The 20,386-nt window shown below is 35.9% G+C and overlaps 1 protein-coding gene and 1 long non-coding RNA gene across 2 annotated transcripts in view; both read right to left on the minus strand.

Moving 5' to 3' along the window:
* The window catches only part of LOC132095595 (NACHT, LRR and PYD domains-containing protein 12-like), a 594,505-nt gene that overhangs the window by 350,854 nt on the left and 223,265 nt on the right, over window positions 1-20,386 (minus strand). The window lies entirely within an intron of this gene.
* Window positions 1,956-7,064, minus strand: LOC132095611 (uncharacterized). Its single transcript, XR_009422472.1, has 2 exons — window positions 6,371-7,064; window positions 1,956-2,102 (listed from the first exon to the last, which is right to left on the minus strand). It is a non-coding gene; the product is annotated as an uncharacterized LOC132095611 (long non-coding RNA).

Here is a 20,386-nt window from a genome sequence, read left to right on the forward strand (position 1 = left end):
AGAATGATTTGATCTCTGTATGAAAAAAATGCTTTTAAGTGTTTGGAAGCTGCAATTTAAAAATACAAGACAATTAATGATTCCCTTTTTATTGTCATTTCAAAAAATCACCACGACAAAACCATTCAAGCTAACCAAAATCCGTTCGCAATTTAAGTTCCTCAAGGTCTTTGCAACATGTAGACAAAGTTTGGTGAGTATAGTGAACTTTTCCTCTGAGGAGTATGCATTAAATCACAGCTCAATTTTTTCAAAAATCCATATTCAAATCAAAATAGCCGACTTCCTGTTGGTCGTAGCTGATGACTGTGAGTTAGAAAGTTGTCCGTCTTGATAAGTACAACATACGTACGGAGTTTGGTGTCTGTGGCTAAAACTAACCCCCCCCCCCACTTTTGACAAAAGGTGGCGCTATAGAGTGCCTCTTTCACGTCGTTTTAAAAGCTTTTTCCATTGTCTAGCTATCAGTAATACTGATATGTGTTTTGAGTTTCATGTAAATCTGAGGTTGTTATCTGCCTCAAAATCACCATAACAGAATATTCAAGTTTGACACGTTGCCATGGCAACAATATATAAGATATCAATATCCCCACAACAGATTTACATCGGCCATGTTTTGTCATTATTCTGATGAAGTTTGAAGCTAATCGAGTAAAAATAAGATGCTGAATTCAAAGCATTTTGAAAATGACTCAATTCCTGCTGCCAGTTGGTGGCGCTATAACGTTGACTTTTAATAGTCACATATGTACGATCGGTATCATACATCGAACAAACCGATGAAGTTTGATCAAACTCAGGCAATGTATGTGGATGTTATTAGGCATTTCCTGTTTCTAATTTTTTGCCCAAATTTCAACGCCGCGCCATGGGCAAACCATTCGAGATATCAAAAATCCCCTGGCAATTTTTCATCCCCAATGTCTTGAGATCATGTTGACCGAATTTGGTGGCAATCAAGTAAAAAACCTATGACAAGTATATCAAATTCCAGAGCATGCTTTTTTTAAACAGCCCTGAATAGCTGACTTCCTGTTGGGCGGAGCCTATGACATAGAGTTTCATATAAATACATGCAAGTGTGTGTGAGCTATGGTTCAATATTTCTGACTGTAATCCAGGGGGCGCTGTAGAGCCCCTGTGCCACGCCCAGGTCCCAGTCTCTGTGGCGTCCTGATGGCCGCAGATTCCAATGTGTGTGCCAATTTTCAAGAGTTTTTGAGCATGTTAAGGCCCCCAAAAATCCCTGGAAGGTTTAATAAAAAACGGGAAACCTGTGCCCAGTGGGCATAAGCATTTACAGTAAGCCTCTGGCAATCAAGTTTTAAGGGATACGGCAGTTAAAGGGTTAATCCGACCCATCTAGACTTTGAAATCACATTCACAGAACAATATATATAACTTTAGTAACACTTTATTTTAATATATATAAAAAATGTATAAGGTGTGCATTGTAGCTGACACCTAAATGAACACATTACAATTGTTTTATGACTGCAAGTCTTCCTCAAATGCTATTGAGCTTCAAATTTGCGTTGTGAAAAAGGTAGCATAATTTACATATGACTTAGTTTGTTTTAATAAATATCAAACATTCAATTTAATTGTGCATTATAGCTGCCACCTAGATGAACAATTACAGTTGTTTTTATGACTCTTCAATGCTACTGACGTTAGAAAAGTGCATAACAATATCACATGTAACTTTAGAGACGGTCCCTAAATTTGAGACTCTCGAATGTCCAATGTCAAGCCAACTTTATGCCTGTTTTTGTTTTGTTTTTTACTTTCTTTATTTTTATTTTCTCTGTGCCGGATTGCTGATGTCTTTTACATGGGCATAGATGTCCATCCATCAATAACGAACATTCATCCGCAAACATGAAGTGCAAGCGGTCGCGAGTGCGGATGGGAGAATGGCGCATGTTTTTTTTTTTTTTTTTTTTTGAGCAACTGGGATGGTGCCCCCTCTGGGAGTTGGTGCCCTACAAAGACTGCGTACTCTGCATATAGGGAGCGGCGGTACAATCTGGAAGATATATTCCTCAAACCGTCGTACAAGAGGAGGTGATGCTAGTCCTTCAAGAATCTCTCAAAACCTATCTGTTCATAAAGCCTATATATAAAGTCTTAATATAGTATTCCACAATACGTTGTGCTATTCTAATTAAGTCATTTTTTGGGATTTTTTTACATCTCTCAGAACCTGACACATTGTAATTCTGAGACTCCTGGAAAGTTGCAGTTCTGGAAAATGGTGGCACTGTAGACTGAAGAATTAGGTGTGAAACAATCAGGCAGCATTTACTTTAATTCTTAATTCTTTTGCAGTTTACGTGTTTCTGGTCTTCTCCACCTGTTTTTTTTCTGACCCTTCTGACCCAGTAAGCATTTTGCTGTCCAGTGGTCATGTCTTTACTTTGCAATTAATGTAGTGATCTAATTTTGAATATTTCTCATGAGGATATAATAATTTAGTTTTTTTCAGTCTGAGTGAAATGTCTTTTTTTGGCTCATTTTATCAGTAAAGGAAAAAGTGATACATAATTCTGCACAACTGAATATAAGGAGTTTTTTTTCTCTTCCAGTCTTTTTTCACATCCCATTCGTCAATATTTGTGTTATCACAAATCCCAGAAAATGCTTGTTGTAGTCCAAACAATTTGTTCGTTGTAGTTTTTAAAAAGTGATTTTTGTTAAATAAAATATCTACTTTTGAATTGGACTTTCAGCTTTGTAACTTTGCAGAACTTTTTTATGCTGAAACAGCAACATTACAGACTAACTAAAGTTGAAAAAGTGAAAAAGCCTAATAGCACTCCTTTAATAGGCATTATTAAGCAGTTCATAAATACAGCTATAAATATTTTGTTATTGAGCATATCTATAAGGTTCAATCATTGTATTTTTTTCATACTTTAAGGATCAATTTATCATTTATAAATTATTGCATTATTTACAAACCAGTTATTAAGGAGTTGTCAGTGGTTTATGAGATCGTTAAGAAAGTGAAATTAAATGATTAATGAACTATTTTAGTGTAAATATATAAATCTTATTATTTAGACACATGATAATAGTTGGTCAATTTGCTAATAACTGCTTTATTGACATATATTCCAGCTGTAATTCATGATAAAGTCAGGTTTTTATAAAATATTTAGTAATTGCCAGCTATCTATTTTTGTGAGCTCATCTAAAGTGAGGACTATTTATACATTTAAAGCATTCACAAAGGAGATTTAAAGAATCATTGATCTTCCAAACTGAAAAGTTAAACACAACACAGAGGGATAAAGAACACAGAAATATTTTTTTCAAGATGCAAAAAATGAAACTGTATAGCTGTACACTTGATAAAAAAAAATTTAATATAAACTTATGCAATTATATATATATATATATATATATATATATATATATATATATATATATATGAATTCAAGTGTGCAGTGTTCTTTTATTGCATCTTGAAATAAATATTTCTGAGTTCTGTGTTTGTTTATTTTTTTCAGAGGTCAGTATCAAATGAGTTTGAAATTATTATTTGCAGCACAAATAAGTATTTTTAGATTTTTTTTTTTTTTTTTATTCCTGAAACTGTCAGAAAAGGATAAGGACTAAGAGATTTCTTAAGCTGTAATGAAAACAGCACAATTAGCAACAACAACAAAACAATAACAATTTAAAATACAGTTTTTTTTTCCTGGTGATTAAAGAGATGTTTAAGCCTCTCTCTCTCTCTCTCTCTCTCTCTCTCTCTCTCTCTCTCTTTCTCTCCCTCTGTCTGTCTGCCACTCAGCTCATGCCCATCCCCCACTCACACACACACACACACACACACTCAGTCAGCACACATACATTCCTCAAACAGAGGGACAGAGTGAGTTGAGATGTCTGACAGTTTTTTAATTTTCTTTTAATCATACAGTATTGTAAAGTCATGAAACTATGCATATGTCCTCAGAATGATTTGACCTATGTATGAAAAAATGCTTTTAAGTGTTTGGAAGCTGCAATTTAAAAATACAAGATAATTAATGATTCCCTTTTTACTGTCATTTAAAAAAATCACAACGACAAAACCGTTCAAGCTAACCAAAATCCGTTCGCAATTTAAGTTCCTCAATGTTTTTTCAACATGTAGACAAAGTTTGGTGTGTCAAGTGTACTTCTCCTCTGAGCACTATGCATTAATTCACAGCAGAATTTTCCCAAAAATCCATATTCAATTCAAAATAGCCAACTTCCTGTTGGTTGTAGCTGATGACTGTAAATTAGAAAGTTGTCCATCTTGATAAGACAAATATATGTACTGAGTTTGGTGTCTGTAGCTAAAACTAACCCCCCCCCCCACTTTTGACAAAAGGTGGCGCTATAGAGTGCCTCGTTCACGCCCTTTTAAAAACTTTTGCCATTGTCTAGCTGTCACTAATACTGATATGTGTTCTGAATTTCATGAAATTCTAAGTATGTTATATGCCTCAAAATCACCTGAGAAGTATTCCAGTTTGACATGTTGCCACGGCAACAATATTTTTAGATATTGATATCCCCCAGCAGACTTATATAGGCTTTGTTTTAACATTATTCTGATGAAGTTTGAAGCAAATTGAGTAAAAATAAGATGCTGAATTCAAAGCATTTTGAAAATGACACACTTCCTGCTGCCAGTTGGTGGCGCTATAACTTTGACTCCTAATAGTCACATATATGCGATCGACATCATACAACGAATAATCTGATGAAGTTTGATTAAAATCAGGTAGTGTATGTGGATGCTATTAGACACGTCCTGTTTCTCATTTCTCGCCATAATTACAACACCTCGCCACGAGCAAACAGTTTGAGATATCAAAAATCCCCTGGCAATTTTTCATCCCCAATGTCTTGAGATCATGTTGACCGAGTTTGGTGGCAATCGGCTAAAAAACCTATGACAAGTATTTCAAATTCCAGAGCATGCGCTTTTTACATAACTCTAAATAGCTGACTTCCTGTTGGGCGGAGCCTATGACATGCAGTACGAAAGTTGTTTGGTTTGATGATCTCTACATGTGTACCGAGTTTCATGTGTCTACGTGCAAGTATGTATGATATATGGCCCTCAGTATTCCAGGGGGCGCTGTAGAGCCCCTGTGCCACGCCCGTGTATCAGTCTCTGCCCGGCCCTAATGGCCGCAGGTTCAAAGGTGTGTGCCAATTTTCAAGAGTTTTCGAGCATGTTAAGGACCCCAATAGCCCCCGTAACGTTAGAAAAAATTAATAATAATAATAATAATAAATATAGCTGCAAGCAGCGATGGCGGGCTCAAGCCATCAGTGCAAATGCCACCCCGGTGGCATCGGGAAAACTGTGTCCAGCGGGCATAAGCATTTACAGTGACCCTCTGGCAATCCAGTTTTAAGGGATCGGCAGTTAAATGGTTAATCTGACCCATCTAGACTTTGAAATCACATACACAGAACAATATATATAACTTTACTAACACTTTATTTTAATATATATAAGGCAAGGCAAGGCAAGGCAAGGCAAGGCAAGTTTATTTATATAGCACATTTCGTACACAATGGTAATTCAAAGTGCTTTACATAAAAGAAAGTAAACATAATCATGAAGAAAAATAATAACAAAAATAAAACAAGCAATTTAAAACTTTTAAAATGATTAAAACATTTAAAAACAGTTAGAAAATGAAAAGTTAGAAAAATAAAATAGAATAAAAAAACAGTGAAAATATAGTGCAATCAGTTTGGACATTGCACAGTGCTCATTCAATAAATGCACAGCTAAACAGATGGGTTTTGAGTTTAGATTTAAATGTGACTAGTGTTTTAGCACATCTGATCTCTTCTGGAAGCTGATTCCAACTGCAGGCGGCATAGTAGATGAAGATGAACAATTACAGTTGTTTTTATGTAAGTCATTCTCTTCAAATGCTACTGACGTTAGAAAAGTGTATAACAATATCATATGAAACTTTAGAGACGGTCCCTAAATTTGAGACTCTCGAATGTCCAATGTCAAGACAACTTTATGCCTGTTTTTTATTTTTTAGTTTTTAGTTTTCTTTTATCTGTGCTGGATTGCTGATGTCCTTTACCCTGGCATATATGTCCATCCATTAATTACGAACATTCAGCCGCAAACATGAGGTGCGAGCGGTCGCAAGCGCGGATGGGAGAATAGCGCATGTTTTTTTTTTTTTTTTGAGCAACTGGGATGGTGCCCCCTCCGGGAGTTGGTGACCTATGAAGACTGCATACTCTGCATATAGGGAGCGGCGGTACTATCTGGAAGATATATTCCTCAAACCGTCGTCGTACAAGAGGAGGTGATGCGAGTCCTTCAAGAATCACTCAAAACCTATTCAAGTGTACAGTTTCCTTTTATTGCATCTTGAAATAAATATTTCTGAATTCTGCATCAAACTGTGTTGTGTTTATTTATTCATTTTATAAGACAACTGAGACTTTAATCTCCTTTGTAATATATGTGCTTTTAAACCAAGAACAATTTATTTATAGATGTATTACTGCTTAATAATGACTATTATTAAGGGAAAAGGCTTTATAATCATGAACTGACTATTTACTAATGCTTAGCTAATGAGTGCAGTTATTATAACGTGTTACCAATGCATTTACTAATGTTAACAAATTAGACATTATTTTACAGTGTTACCAAATCCTTTAATAATTTATTAGTGTTTTGTAATGATTTAAATGACCTATAAGCATTTGTGAAGTAGTTTTGCTTGCATTGCAGCTTAATCTGTCAGTTGAAGAGTTTTACTGTTACATCCATGAGATTAATAAATGTCATGTCACGTCACAGGATTTCATAGGTCAGTATCAAATGAGTTTGAAATTATTATTTGCAGCACAAATAAGGATTCTTGGGATGTTTTTAAATCTCTAAAACTGTCAGAAAAGGATAAGGCCTAAGAGATTTCTTAACCTGTAATGAAAGGAAAAAAACACCACCATTAGCAACAACGAAAACAATAACAATGTAAAATACTGATTTTTTTTTCTGATGATTAAAGAGATGATTAGGTCTCTCTCTCTCTCACTGCCAGGCAGCCCCTCCCTACAATCCACACACACTGTCAGTCACCAAAAATTCACAGTCACCAACCCCTCACACTCCCCCTCCCTTCCCTCACACAGACAGAGTGGCCAGAGTGAGATCATGTCAGTTGAGAAGTCTGACAGTTTTAAATTTTCTGTTATCCATACAGTGTTGTAAAGTTGTGAAACTATGCATATTTCCTCAGAATGATTCGATCTCTGTATGAAAAAATGCTTTGAAGTGTTTGGAAGCTGCAATTTAAACATACAAGACTTTTATTGTCTGTATGTATGTAAAAAAAAGTATGTAAATTCTTCAATGTTTTTGCAACATGTAGACAAAGTTTTGTGAGTTTAGTGAACTTTTCCTCTGAGGAGTATGCATTAAATCACAGCTCAATTTAAAAAAAAAATCCATATTCAAATCAAAATAGCTGACTTCCTGTTGGTCGTAGCTGATGACTGTGAATTAGAAAGTTGTCTGTCTTGATAAGAACAATATACGTACCGAGTTTGGTGTCTGTAGCTAAAACTAACCCCCCCACTTTTGACAAAAGGTGGCGCTATAGAGTGCCTTTCCATGCCCTTTTAAAAGCTTTTTCCATTGTCTAGCTATCACTAATACTGATATGTGTTCTGAGTTTCATGTAAATCTGAGGTTGTTATCTGCCTCAAAACCACCATAACAGAATATTCAAGTTTGACATGTTGCCATGGCAACAATATATAAGATATCAATATCCCCACAACAGATTTACATCGGCCATGTTTTGTGATTAGTCTGATGAAGTTTGAAGCAAATCGAGTAAAAATAAGATTCTGAATTCAAAGCATTTTGAAAATGACTCAATTCCTGCTGCCAGTTGGTGGCGCTATAACGTTGACTCTTAATAGTCACATATATACGATCAGTATCATAAAGCAGTGGTTCTCAGCCCGCTGCCCGTCACGAATTCAAATGCGGCCCGCACCACATGCTGAATAAAAAAAAATAAATAATAATTTATCAGTTTGTAAATTTTTATTTTTTTACATGAATTAAAAAAATTATCCTACTAATGAAATATAAGCTATATCCTAATTTTTTTATGTGAATTTTTTTCTTCATATATTATTTTCAGACATGAGCAGACCTACTGGCATAAGCATTTAACGAACACAAACAAGCGCGCACTTTGGCAGAATTCAATTCAAATAGTCATCAACAGCCATTAGGTAAATTGCCTTTAAGGTAAAATTGCGCATCAGAATGGACAAATTTGTTTTTTAAGGGAGACAAAAAAGAAATTCAAAAAATGCCAGCGAATGAACATTTACAAACTGTGAATAGTCGCAGTATCAGTATTGAAGGAGAAGTGCTGGATTTTCTTTTTTTTTGCCCCGCAACTCACTTGAAGAAGTCCAGGCAAATAGAAACACCATACACTAGCAATCCTTAATTGAAGAAATGTGGCAAAACATCTCTGGAGAGAACCTCATATTATTAAATTCAAAAGTGCTTTCCATATTTGGATCAAAATAGGCTACATTTGTGAACGCACATTTTCTGAAATGTTGCGCATCAGGTCATGCAAGCCTGCATCTTAAAGCCTCTGTCAAACTTTCTGCGTCCGCTATGGACCGCTAGGTAGGCGTGACGTAAAAATCGTGTGCCGAGGCTCTGAGCAGACGACCGCGCGGACAGGTGCGCGTGGTCAGTAGGCTTCAAAAGCACAATTGCACATGTGCAGGCAGTGTGAAGAAGCTCATTGCTACTCGAACATGTGCAATCCGTCAATAAAAGAATATAAAGACTATCAGATGTGCAATAATTCTGTGCAATTGCAGAGCGGATCATCAGCCTGCGCATTCAGAAGTATAAATTGAAGAAGTCCGCGTCCGCGCTGGTCGTGTCTGCGTCCGGATTGCTCATGCGGAAAGTATAACACAGGTGTTACAATCGCAACTTCTTTGTGCTGTTACTCCTTTCAAGCTGAATCTCACAAAATTGGTCAGCCCCCGACAGCATCAGGTGTTTTATTTATGGGGAGTAGAATTGTTTATTTCAATGAATGTAATAGATTATATATCATAAAAGTTAGGCTATAATATTATAAATCAGTTTCCTTTGTATTGCTGACGTAATATGTAAATTGTATGCGACTTGCTATTAGACCACAGTGCAGCCCGCTGGAAAAAAAGGTTGAGAACCACTAGGTTGCTGTCCCATTTTATAGGCCACAGGAATTGTTCATTTTAAAAAATCTAATTATATTGTTAGTTCTAATTATATTGTTAACACAAGTTCATCAAACAACCGCAGTAAGAAGTTTCATCAAGCACGGTGAGTAATGGCTTCTCCTATCATTGTTTCTTGCACCTCTTGCCACATGTACAGTTTATCTATCTCTGTCGCTGATGAGGGATTCACATGTGATAAATGCAGGGAAATAGTTAGGCTGACAGAGAAGATTTCAGAATTAGAGACACGCATCCAAACTTTAATTGAGGACAGTAAGAATGTTAGGGCTCTAGATATGGCTTTGGATGCGTCTAGCTCAGGGATTCCTGTACATTGTTCGGTTCCGGAAACAGAGCCCTTGCAGCAGGGCAACTGGGTGACGGTGAGGCAGCGTAGTCGTGGGTCAAAACACCTCTCTTCTGTTCCGATCAAAACATTAAACAGGTTCTCCCCACTCAGTGATGCACCCACTGAGAGACCTGATGAAAGTGCTCTAGTTATTGGTGATTCTATTGTACGGAACGTGAATATAGAGACACCAGCCACCATAGTCAAATGTTTACCGGGAGCCAGAGCGCCTGACATCTTGGCAAATTTAAAAGTGCTGGCTAATGCTAAACGTAAATACAGTAAGATTGTTATTCATGCCGGCGCTAATGATGTTCGGCTTCGCCAGTCGGAGATCACTAAAAATAACATTAAAGAGGTGTGTGAACTTGCAAGCACGATGTCAGACACTGTAATATGCTCAGGTCCCCTCCCTGCTTACCGTGGTGATGAGATGCATAGCAGATTGTCATCACTCAATGGCTGGATGTCTAAGTGGTGCCCACAGAATAACATAGGTTTCATAGACAATTGGACAAGCTTTTGGGGCAGACCTGACCTGCTTAAAAGAGATGGTCTTCATCCCTCCTGGGGTGGCGCCACTCTTCTCTCTAGAAATTTGGCAAATAGTCTTCGTGTTTATACTTGACTAACTGGGGCCCAGGTCAGGAAGCAGACAGACTGGCTAAACCGAGGTCAGTTAATTCTCAGCACATAGAGACTATTTCACCTAGATATCACACTATAGAGACTGTGTCTGTTCCCCGAACTAGAAAAAACAAAAAAACGTCCAAACCAAGTTAAGATTAACAATTTAATTGAGGTTCAACAAATAAAAAACAGAAGCAATATGGATAAACAAATGATGAAGCTTGGCTTATTGAATATCAGATCCCTTTCTACGAAAACACTTTTTGTAAATAATATGATCACTGATCATAATATAGATGTACTCTGTTTGACAGAAACCTGGCTAAAACCTGATGATTACATTATTTTAAATGAGTCCACCCCCCAAGATTACTGTTATAAACATGAGCCGCGTCTAAAAGGCAAAGGTGGAGGTGTTGCTTCAATTTATAAAAACGTTTTCAGGATCTCTCAGAGAGCAGGCATCAAGTATAACTCGTTTGAAGTAATGGTGCTTCATATAACATTATCCAGAGAAACAAATGTTAATGATAAATCCTCTGATATGTTTGTACTGGCTACTGTATACAGGCCACCAGGGCACCATACAGACTTTATTAAAGAGTTTGGTGATTTTACATCCGAGTTAGTTCTGGCTGCAGATAAAGTCTTAATAGTTGGTGATTTTAATATCCATGTTGATAATGAAAACAATGCATTGGGATCAGCATTTATAGACATTCTGAACTCTATTGGTGTTAGACAACACGTTTCAGGACCTACTCATTGTCGAAATCATACTCTAGATTTAATACTGTCACATGGAATTGATGTTGATGGTGTTGAAATTATTCAGCCAAGTGATGATATCTCAGATCATTATTTAGTTCTGTGCAAACTTCATATAGCCAAAATTGTAAATCCTACTTCTTGTTACAAGTATGGAAGAACCATCACTTCTAACACAAAAGACTGCTTTTTAAGTTATCTTCCTGATGTATCCAAATTCCTTAGCATATCCAAAACCTCAGAACTTGATGATGTAACAGAAACTATGGACTCTCTCTTTTCTAGCACTTTAAATACAGTTGCTCCTTTACGCTTAAGGAAGGTTAACCCTCTGGAGTCTAAGGGTATTTTTGGGGCCTGGAGAAGTTTTGTCATGCCCTGACATTTGTGCTTTTTTCAGTTTCTTATAAATATCTAAATGGGTAAAGTCTAATCTCACTGTAATCAGCACAAACTGGGCTATAATAATATAAGAAATGCATGTATGTACATGATTGTGTTTTTGAGAAAAAAAATATTATGCATGGTTAGTGAAAAACTAAAAATGTTAAAACACTTGAATAAGGCAAAAAAACACATAAAGAACAATGGTTCCCGGGATTTTTGAGAACTGGAGCTTGTAGCCTAGAATTTTTCTTTCTAAATGATGTGAAAATCATCTTGTTTACTCACTCACAGAGAACAATATATTGATTTAAATTTTCTAAGACACTTTTTGTTGGTAAAAGTCATATGCGAGTAGGCGTCAACTACCATGAATATCATTGTGATTTACACCTGAGAAGACAAAGGCCTGCATAATGAGCTGCATAATGAGCCATTCAGTCATCTGTGCCACTGTGAGTGAGGAGTTACAAGAGAGAATGTGAGAACAAAATAAATCTATATAATTTTATGTTTGTAGTTTATTTAGAATATATTTAATTATCCCACAACATAATTTAATATCCACTTGGGGGTGCAGTTAAACAGTTTATTAGAAACAATCAAAGCTGACTTTCAAACAAATTGTTTGGCATCCTTACTCCAGTCACACAATCCTTCAGAATCCTTTTAACAATCTTATTTTCTACAAAAAAAAACATTTATTGTTATTATTATTATCATTATTATTAATGTTGAAAAGAGCTGAGAATATTTTTCTGGGTTTTTAGGGGGAATAAATTGAACGAAAAGCATGTTTTTACATTTGTGACAGTTATCTATTTGTTACATTTATATTATTTACATCAAGCTTTTGAATGGTATAGTATTGTATATTGTTATTGAAACTTCATAATGTTTCACTTGATTACTATACATTTAGTCAGGAATTATAGTTTGGAAAAAGTATTTGGAAAAAGTCTAACTAGTAAAATGTTTACACGTTATGTATAAACTAGTACAAGTATATAAATCAATAAAAAGAGACTTACTCATGTTTATGATCTCTGCTGAATAAAGTGCTGCATTCTTTTTTTCTGAGGAAATCCATTTCTCAAATCCTCAACCACATGACATCTTTTTGGGGTGAATTATGTCTTATTCCTCTCATCGCGAAGCAAACAGTAAAATAAACACTTGAAGAACAGGCTCGCTGCTTTTTCTTCTGTTATGGGCGTATTCAAGCCGCGCGCTTCAGTTTGAATCTGAATAGCGCGTTCAGCGCGGGGGCGTGGTCACATTAGATATAATGAAGGGAGACTTGAAAAACAGACATCGCGTTGTTTTCATATGGATTACTTTATCACAGAATATCTGTTTTCGGCGGCACTTGTTTAGTTTAAAAATAGACATGTCAAGCTTTCTATAGATATCTCCCCCATGTATTTTCGTTGAGTATTCACGGAGTTACAGTTCATTTTAATGACTTGTTTGTAAATGAAGATAAGCGCAGACAAAGGCTGCAGACAGCACACCTTGTTTGTTATCTTTATTTTATAAGTGCACAAAGTTTTGTTGTTATTATGTCTGTATCCAAAAAAAAGTAGACCCTTTACAGATTCGATTGATGTATTGCTCTTATCTGTACGATTAAAACTGAAAGTGTAATTTAAGGTCTTTTCGGGGTTATCAGGAGAAAATGACTCAAAACGCGTATCCGCGTTAATCGACTCGAAAGGGTTAAGGAAAACAGTTTGACACCATGGTATAATGAGCATACTCGCACCCTAAAGAGAGCAGCCCGAAAAATGGAGCGCAGCTGGAGGAAAACAAAACTAGAGGTATTTCGTATTGCTTGGCGGGAAAGTAACATATCCTACAGAAAAGCATTAAAAACTGCTAGATCCGATTACTTTTCTTCTCTTTTAGAAGAAAACAAACATAACCCCAGGTATTTATTCAATACAGTGGCTAAATTAACGAAAAATAAAGCCTCAACAAGTGTTGACATTTCCCAACATCACAGCAGTAATGACTTTATGAACTACTTTACTTCTAAAATCGATACTATTAGAGATAAAATTGCAACCATTCAGCTGTCAGATACAGTATCATATCACACAGTGCACTATAGACCCCCTGAGGAACAGTTCCACTCATTCTCTACTATAGGAGAGGAAGAATTGTATAAACTTGTTAAATCATCTAAACCAACAACATGTATGTTAGACCCTATACCATCTAAGCTCCTAATAGAGGTGCTTCCAGAAGTCATAGATCCTCTTCTGACTATTATTAATTCCTCATTGTCATTAGGATATGTCCCCAAAACCTTCAAACTGGCTGTTATTAAGCCTCTCATCAAAAAACCACAGCTTGACCCCAAAGAACTAGTTAATTATAGACCAATCTCGAATCTCCCTTTTCTGTCCAAGATACTAGAAAAGGTGGTATCCTCACAATTATATTCCTTCTTAGAGAAAAATGGTATATGTGAGGATTTCCAGTCAGGATTTAGACCGTATCATAGTACTGAGACTGCTCTCCTTAGAGTTACAAATGATCTGCTCTTATCATCTGATCGTGGGTGTATCTCTCCATTAGTTTTATTGGATTGTGTCCATAGACTTGAACACTTTGTTGGCATCAGTGGAAGTGCATTAGCATGGTTTAAATCGTACTTGTATGACCGCCATCAGTTCGTAGCAGTGAATGAAGATGTATCCTATCGATCACAAGTGCAGTATGGAGTACCTCAAGGCTCAGTACTAGGGCCGCTACTCTTCACGCTCTATATGTTACCCTTGGGAGATATCATCAGGAAACATGGTGTTAGCTTTCACTCTTATGCTGATGATACTCAACTCTATATTTCTTCGCAGCCCGGTGAAACACACCAATTTGAAAAACTAATGGATTGCTTAGTCGATATAAAAAACTGGATGACAAGTAATTTCTTACTGCTAAATTCTGAAAAAACAGAGGTGTTAATTATAGGACCTAAAAACTCCGCTTGTAATAACCTAGAACACTGTCTAAGACTTGATGGTTGCTCTGTCAATTCTTCGTCATCAGTTAGGAACCTAGGTGTGCTATTTGATCGCAATCTTTCCTTAGAAAGCCACGTTTCTAGCATTTGTAAAACTGCATTTTTCCATCTCAAAAATATATCTAAATTACGGCCTTTGCTCTCAATGTCAAATGCAGAAATGTTAATCCATGCTTTTATGACCTCAAGGTTAGATTATTGTAATGCTTTATTGGGTGGTTGTTCTGCATGCTTAGTAAACAAACTACAGCTAGTCCAAAATGCAGCAGCAAGAGTTCTTACTAAAACCAGGAAGTATGACCATGTTAGCCCGGTCCTGTCAACACTGCACTGGCTCCCTATCAAGCATCGTATAGATTTTAAAATATTGCTTATTACCTATAAAGCCCTGAATGGTTTAGTACCTCAGTATTTGAATGAGCTCCTTTTACATTATAATCCTCTACGTCCGCTACGTTCTCAAAACTCAGGCAATTTGATAATACCTAGAATATCAAAATCAACTGCGGGCGGCAGATCCTTTTCCTATTTGGTGCCTAAACTCTGGAATAACCTACCTAACATTGTTCGGGAGGCAGACACACTCTTGCAGTTTAAATCTAGATTAAAGACCCATCTCTTTAACCTGGCATACACATAACATACTAATATGCTTTTATTATCCAAATCCGTTAAAGGATTTTTAGGCTGCATTAATTAGGTAAACCAGAACCGGAAACACTTCCGATAACACCCTATGTACTTGCTACATCATTAGAAGAATGGCATCTACGCTAATATTTGTCTGTTTCTCTTTTGTTCCGAGGTCACCGTGGCCACCAGATCCAGTCTGTGTCCAGATCAGAGGGTCACTGCAGTCACCCGGATCCAGTATGTATCCAGACCAGATGCTGGATCAGCACCTAGAAAGGACCTCTACATCCCTGAAAGACAGCGGAGACCAGGACAACTAGAGCCCCAGATACAGATCCCCTGTAAAGACCTTGTCTCAAAGGAGCACCAGGACAAGACCACAGGAAACAGATGATTCTTCTGCACAATCTGACTTTGCTGCAGCCTGGAATTGAACTACTGGTTTCGTCTGGTCAGAGGAGAACTGGCCCCCCAAATGAGCCTGGTTTCTCCCAAGGTTTTTTTCTCCATTCTGTCACCGATGGAGTTTCGGTTCCTTGCCGCTGTCGCCTCTGGCTTGCTTAGTTGGGGACACTTCATCTACAGCGATATCGTTGACTTGATTGCAAATAAATGCACAGACACTATTTAATTGAACAGAGATGACATAACTGAATTCAATAATGAACTGCCTTTAACTATCATTTTTTCATTATTGACACTGTTTTCCTAATGAATGTTGTTCAGTTGCTTTGACGCAATGTATTTTGTTTAAAGCGCTATATAAATAAAGGTGACTTTGACTTTGACTGACAAGTTCATTTAGAACTTTTTTTTACTTATAAACTCCTTGAGAATTTAAAGTTAGTTTAATAGTATTTCAATTCAAGTTTTAAAAAAAGGTTTTAATTGCTTAAATTATTTTTTATTAATTAATAATATGTTATCATGTTTATTATTGTTTATTATTGTGTTTATTCTTTAAGAAAACAAGGGAAAAAATAAGGGACAATCCGAATTATTTGTTTTGCTTTACCTATTTATGTAGGCTACAATTATTCAAAAAAATAAAATAAAAAATATTAAAAAATAATGTCATTAAAAAATACCATTGGCCTGAGTAATTTTGACCATTACAGAATTGTGACTTTAAAGATTAGTCATTTAGCTGGTAAAAATACTGTGAAATTAATAATGGCATGGATTTTATGAAACATTAGCCAATAAAGCATTTTTTTTCAACAACGGAACTTAAATATTATTTCAACCATACAGCATGTGAATAAATAAAATGCAAATTCATAAAATGCATAACGTTTCTGGTGTTTGGATTTGTACTTCAATATAATGAGCTCCAAGTTTAAGAATAGCCTCTCTCTCTCTCTCTCTCTCTCTCTCTCTCTCTCTTTAACAGCATTAGCTCAATAAAATACGTCTTCCTTCAGGTAGAATGAATGTTTTCCTGCTTGCTAAATGTTGGGCTCATGATCAATAAGTTGTATTCGCCTCAATCTGATTCAGTAAAGTCAAACTGCAGACAGTGAAGCTGCATTACTAAGCGCGAGTCCCGCGCGCTGTGAGGCGGGAACAGAGGATTCCGCTTGGTCCTAAAGCCTTTTTCCCAAACATCCACGATCACAAATAACAATGATTTTCGTAAAATAATGATTAATTATTAATTAATGATTTGTTATTATCATTATAGTCTTGTGAAAATGATGTGGGCTGCGAGAAAATTATGAATACAAAGAGTACTTCTGCTGAGTGCAGGCATGTTACAGCCCAGTAACACACCGTTCCTCAGAGCCAAAACACAGACCGAATTCTGTTCAGCTGGAGGGGGTTGGGTTTTGGGTAGTTATGCATGGCTTGTGGGGGTCGAGATAAAGGTGTGAATTGCTATTTCATATGGACAGTTTCTTATGAGGCTTTCACTTGCTGAAACGGTTTATATAGGACTGTTGTTTTGGTTATATTCACAGTGCTGGCTCTCTCCGACGAGAGAAATGCAACATTCAAAGATTACACAATTAGTTTTCGTTTAAAAAACATTTCAAGCTTTCTGTAGATATATATTTTAATGCATGTGAGACACCACGATATTAAGTTAATTAAAAAATTATACATTCATTATCATGAAAAAATTAAAGTGATGAGACGGCGCCTCCCTGTCATTAATGCACATTAATAATTTTTGCACAAACACTTGAATATGAGCTTCGTGGTTTTCACCTGCTCCAAAATTCATGCCATATAACTGCATATTCAGCAAGAATTCATGTTGAACATATTTAGCTATAGCTTGATCAGAAGGTTACAATGACTGCAAGAGTCGAGCGGGATGTTAAGAGTTTGTCTGTTTCTTTTACTGATTATTTTCGGGTTGAAGCATGATTTAAACAGATTCACACTCAATCACTTTCACAATAATGCGTTCAAACAAATGTAATACAGTGCTACTACATTATCAGCATGCTATCTGATTTTGAAATCTTGAAGAAGTTAATCGATCTGCTTAGATAAAATAACTGACAAAGATGTACTGTTATTTTCATCACAAACAAAATCTTCACAGCAGAAAGCAGCAATTAAAGATGTCATGCTTATAACGTTATTAGTTTGGCATGTGATATAGGGGAAAAAGTTTACACATAGCTTAAGCCACTTTGAAACTCTCCTGTTATTTCTTAAATTATTATTATTATTTTATATGCTATGTTATGAACATAACATTTCAAACATACTGAAATACTTTATTCACGGAGTGAAGGCGGAGTATGTTTCTGGTATCAGTGCGTGTGGAGGGGAAGTTGTTGCTGCTCACAGACTCTGCTGCAAGTGAGAGAGATGTTTCACCCGACGAAATGAAGACGACTGCGGGAACACAAGCACAGCACATCCGCCAAAAATCAACATGCAGCAATGCTCATGGCTTGACTCGCCAAGCTTTACTTTTGTAGGTCGCATGGCAGTAAATAAATCGATAATATGACCATGCAGTCAATACAGATATTTAATAAAAACATTAAAACAAGCAGGGCTGTAAAATAAAACAATAAAAAACGCACGACAGGTCTACACCGGACACAAGTGGAACGATCCAACAAAAGACAACAGAACCCAGTGATGGATACACTGGACACGATCCCCATCAGTAAACTGATGCTCGTTCTGTTTATGATGAAATGTTCTGACACTGTGTTCAGATGATTTGACACTATAGTGTGATGTCATCAAGTTTAGACACACTTTTCGCTGTGGGGCACAGATGACAACTTTCACGTCCGGTGTAGACACACAGAAAGTCGCTGCTCTATTTACAAATAAGAAAATATTAATAAAAAATAAAAAAAATTTAAACCAGTAGCATAACGAGATGGAAATATAAACTAGAAAATATATTAACAGGTCCTCCGTCCATTACACTGACTCACTGCGGAGCTGGCAGTTTTAATCTGAACAGCTCTTAAAGCCGAGTGGATGGTTAGATGCATGATGGGCTAGTATTAAAAAAATAATAAAAAAAATGAAAAAATATATTAAATAAAAATATAAAAAATTTCCAGCATTAAGGTAATAACAGCACTGTTTTTTTAAATCATCTTGTTGCAGTTATACATTTGACTGCTAAATGAATGATAAAGAACTATATTAAAACTTGTTTTGTAAAATTTCTTCGTCATTTGAATATTGATTTAAAAATCGGTTTAAATCATAGATCAGACTTTTTTTTCTAAAATAAAAAAAAAAACTGGGATTTTTTTTAGGCCAAATGATATTACCCTAGGCTATTTTAAAAGCAAGTAAAGAAGGTTCCCTTTAAAATCACTTAAGTTGTCAATTACTAATGCCTTTTTTTACATTGTGTGAATGTTGTTGATTATAATGAGAGAACTTGAGTTTAATCGTGAGGACGTTTTATTAATTCTTTAGAGTTTCAAAGATTTAATCGTGCCGGTTTAATTTTATTTGTTTATTGTTTTAGGCAAGTTAGGCCTAAATAATGGGAACGAAATTATACAAGTGCTTCACATTTAAACATGCAACAATTCCTTAATCAGTTTACAGACAAATGTTTTTTTTCCCAATAAGTTATGTCAAAGTAAAGGACAGGTAACGAATAACAAAAATGCATGTTGTTTTATTAAAGGAAAAATATATTTATATTTAAAATATAAATTAAAATATAGGCATAATATATTAAAATATTGACATTTTGCATATTAATCCATGTAGCCTACCCCCCTAAAATAGGCTACCACTTTTAATGCTACGATGCAAAGTAAACCACAATTTATTTTGAATAACATAACGCATAATTAATATAATATGAATAATACTGCACACCTTTTAAATGTGTCAAATCTAAAATATGGTTTAATACCATGTAGCTTAGAAAATATAAGCACAGACTCAGGCACAGGCTTGACATTTATCCTGCTTGAATTCGTTCTAAGAAATGCACATAACTTCATAAATACAAAACTTTCATCTGTGAATATTAAATATTAAATATATTAAATATTTAAGCTATTGTGTTTTTCTTTCATTTTCCGTGACTGAAGCAGTCAAATGTAACACATCAGCGAGGCAAAACTGACGTCTATTTGCGGAAATGTGCTTTGATGCGCTTGTTTGATAACTTGTGGTTAAAGCGCCACTCAGCGGTCAAAAGCTGCAAATGCACTTTACAAACGCTGCGGCGCCGGTACCCGTGGCGGTAAAAGAGGCGTTTTCGTTTTTTGTCTACTTAGTGTATGCTCATTATTTCACTTTAGTTGAACAAAGACAAAAACATTTTAGTCAAATGTAAGCTGTGTCTTTCTGGTTCGAATGTGCGGATCCCCGCAGTTCACCTGTAGGAGAAAAAAAATAATTACGTGGCGACGGTTTTGCAATCCGTCCTGTCAGTTCATAAACCGTACTCACAAATTCATAAACTGTTCCCTCGGTTTAACAAATCGTGCCCACAGATTAACAAACCGTTTCCACGAATTTACAATCCGTGCGCTCATATTTTGTAAACCGTACCCTCGGTTTTTGAATCCATACCCACAAATTCATTATCCATGCACACGCTTTCGCAATCCGTACCCTCGGATTTGTAAACTGTATTCACGGATTCATGCAGCAAGCTCCTACGCGTTAACATAGTTTTAATGAATATTATTATGTAAAACGATTTAATGTTTTTTTTTTTTTTTTTAATTTGTGATAATCTTAGAACTTGATTATTATTATAAAATAAACCTGGCATTGTGACGGACTCTGGAGTAATTTGTTCCTCTTTTGCAAGTCGTTTTGGATAAAAGTTTCTT

The sequence above is a fragment of the Carassius carassius genome, chromosome 19, assembly GCF_963082965.1.
Source record: "Carassius carassius chromosome 19, fCarCar2.1, whole genome shotgun sequence".
Classification (NCBI taxonomy): Eukaryota; Metazoa; Chordata; class Actinopteri; order Cypriniformes; family Cyprinidae; genus Carassius; species Carassius carassius.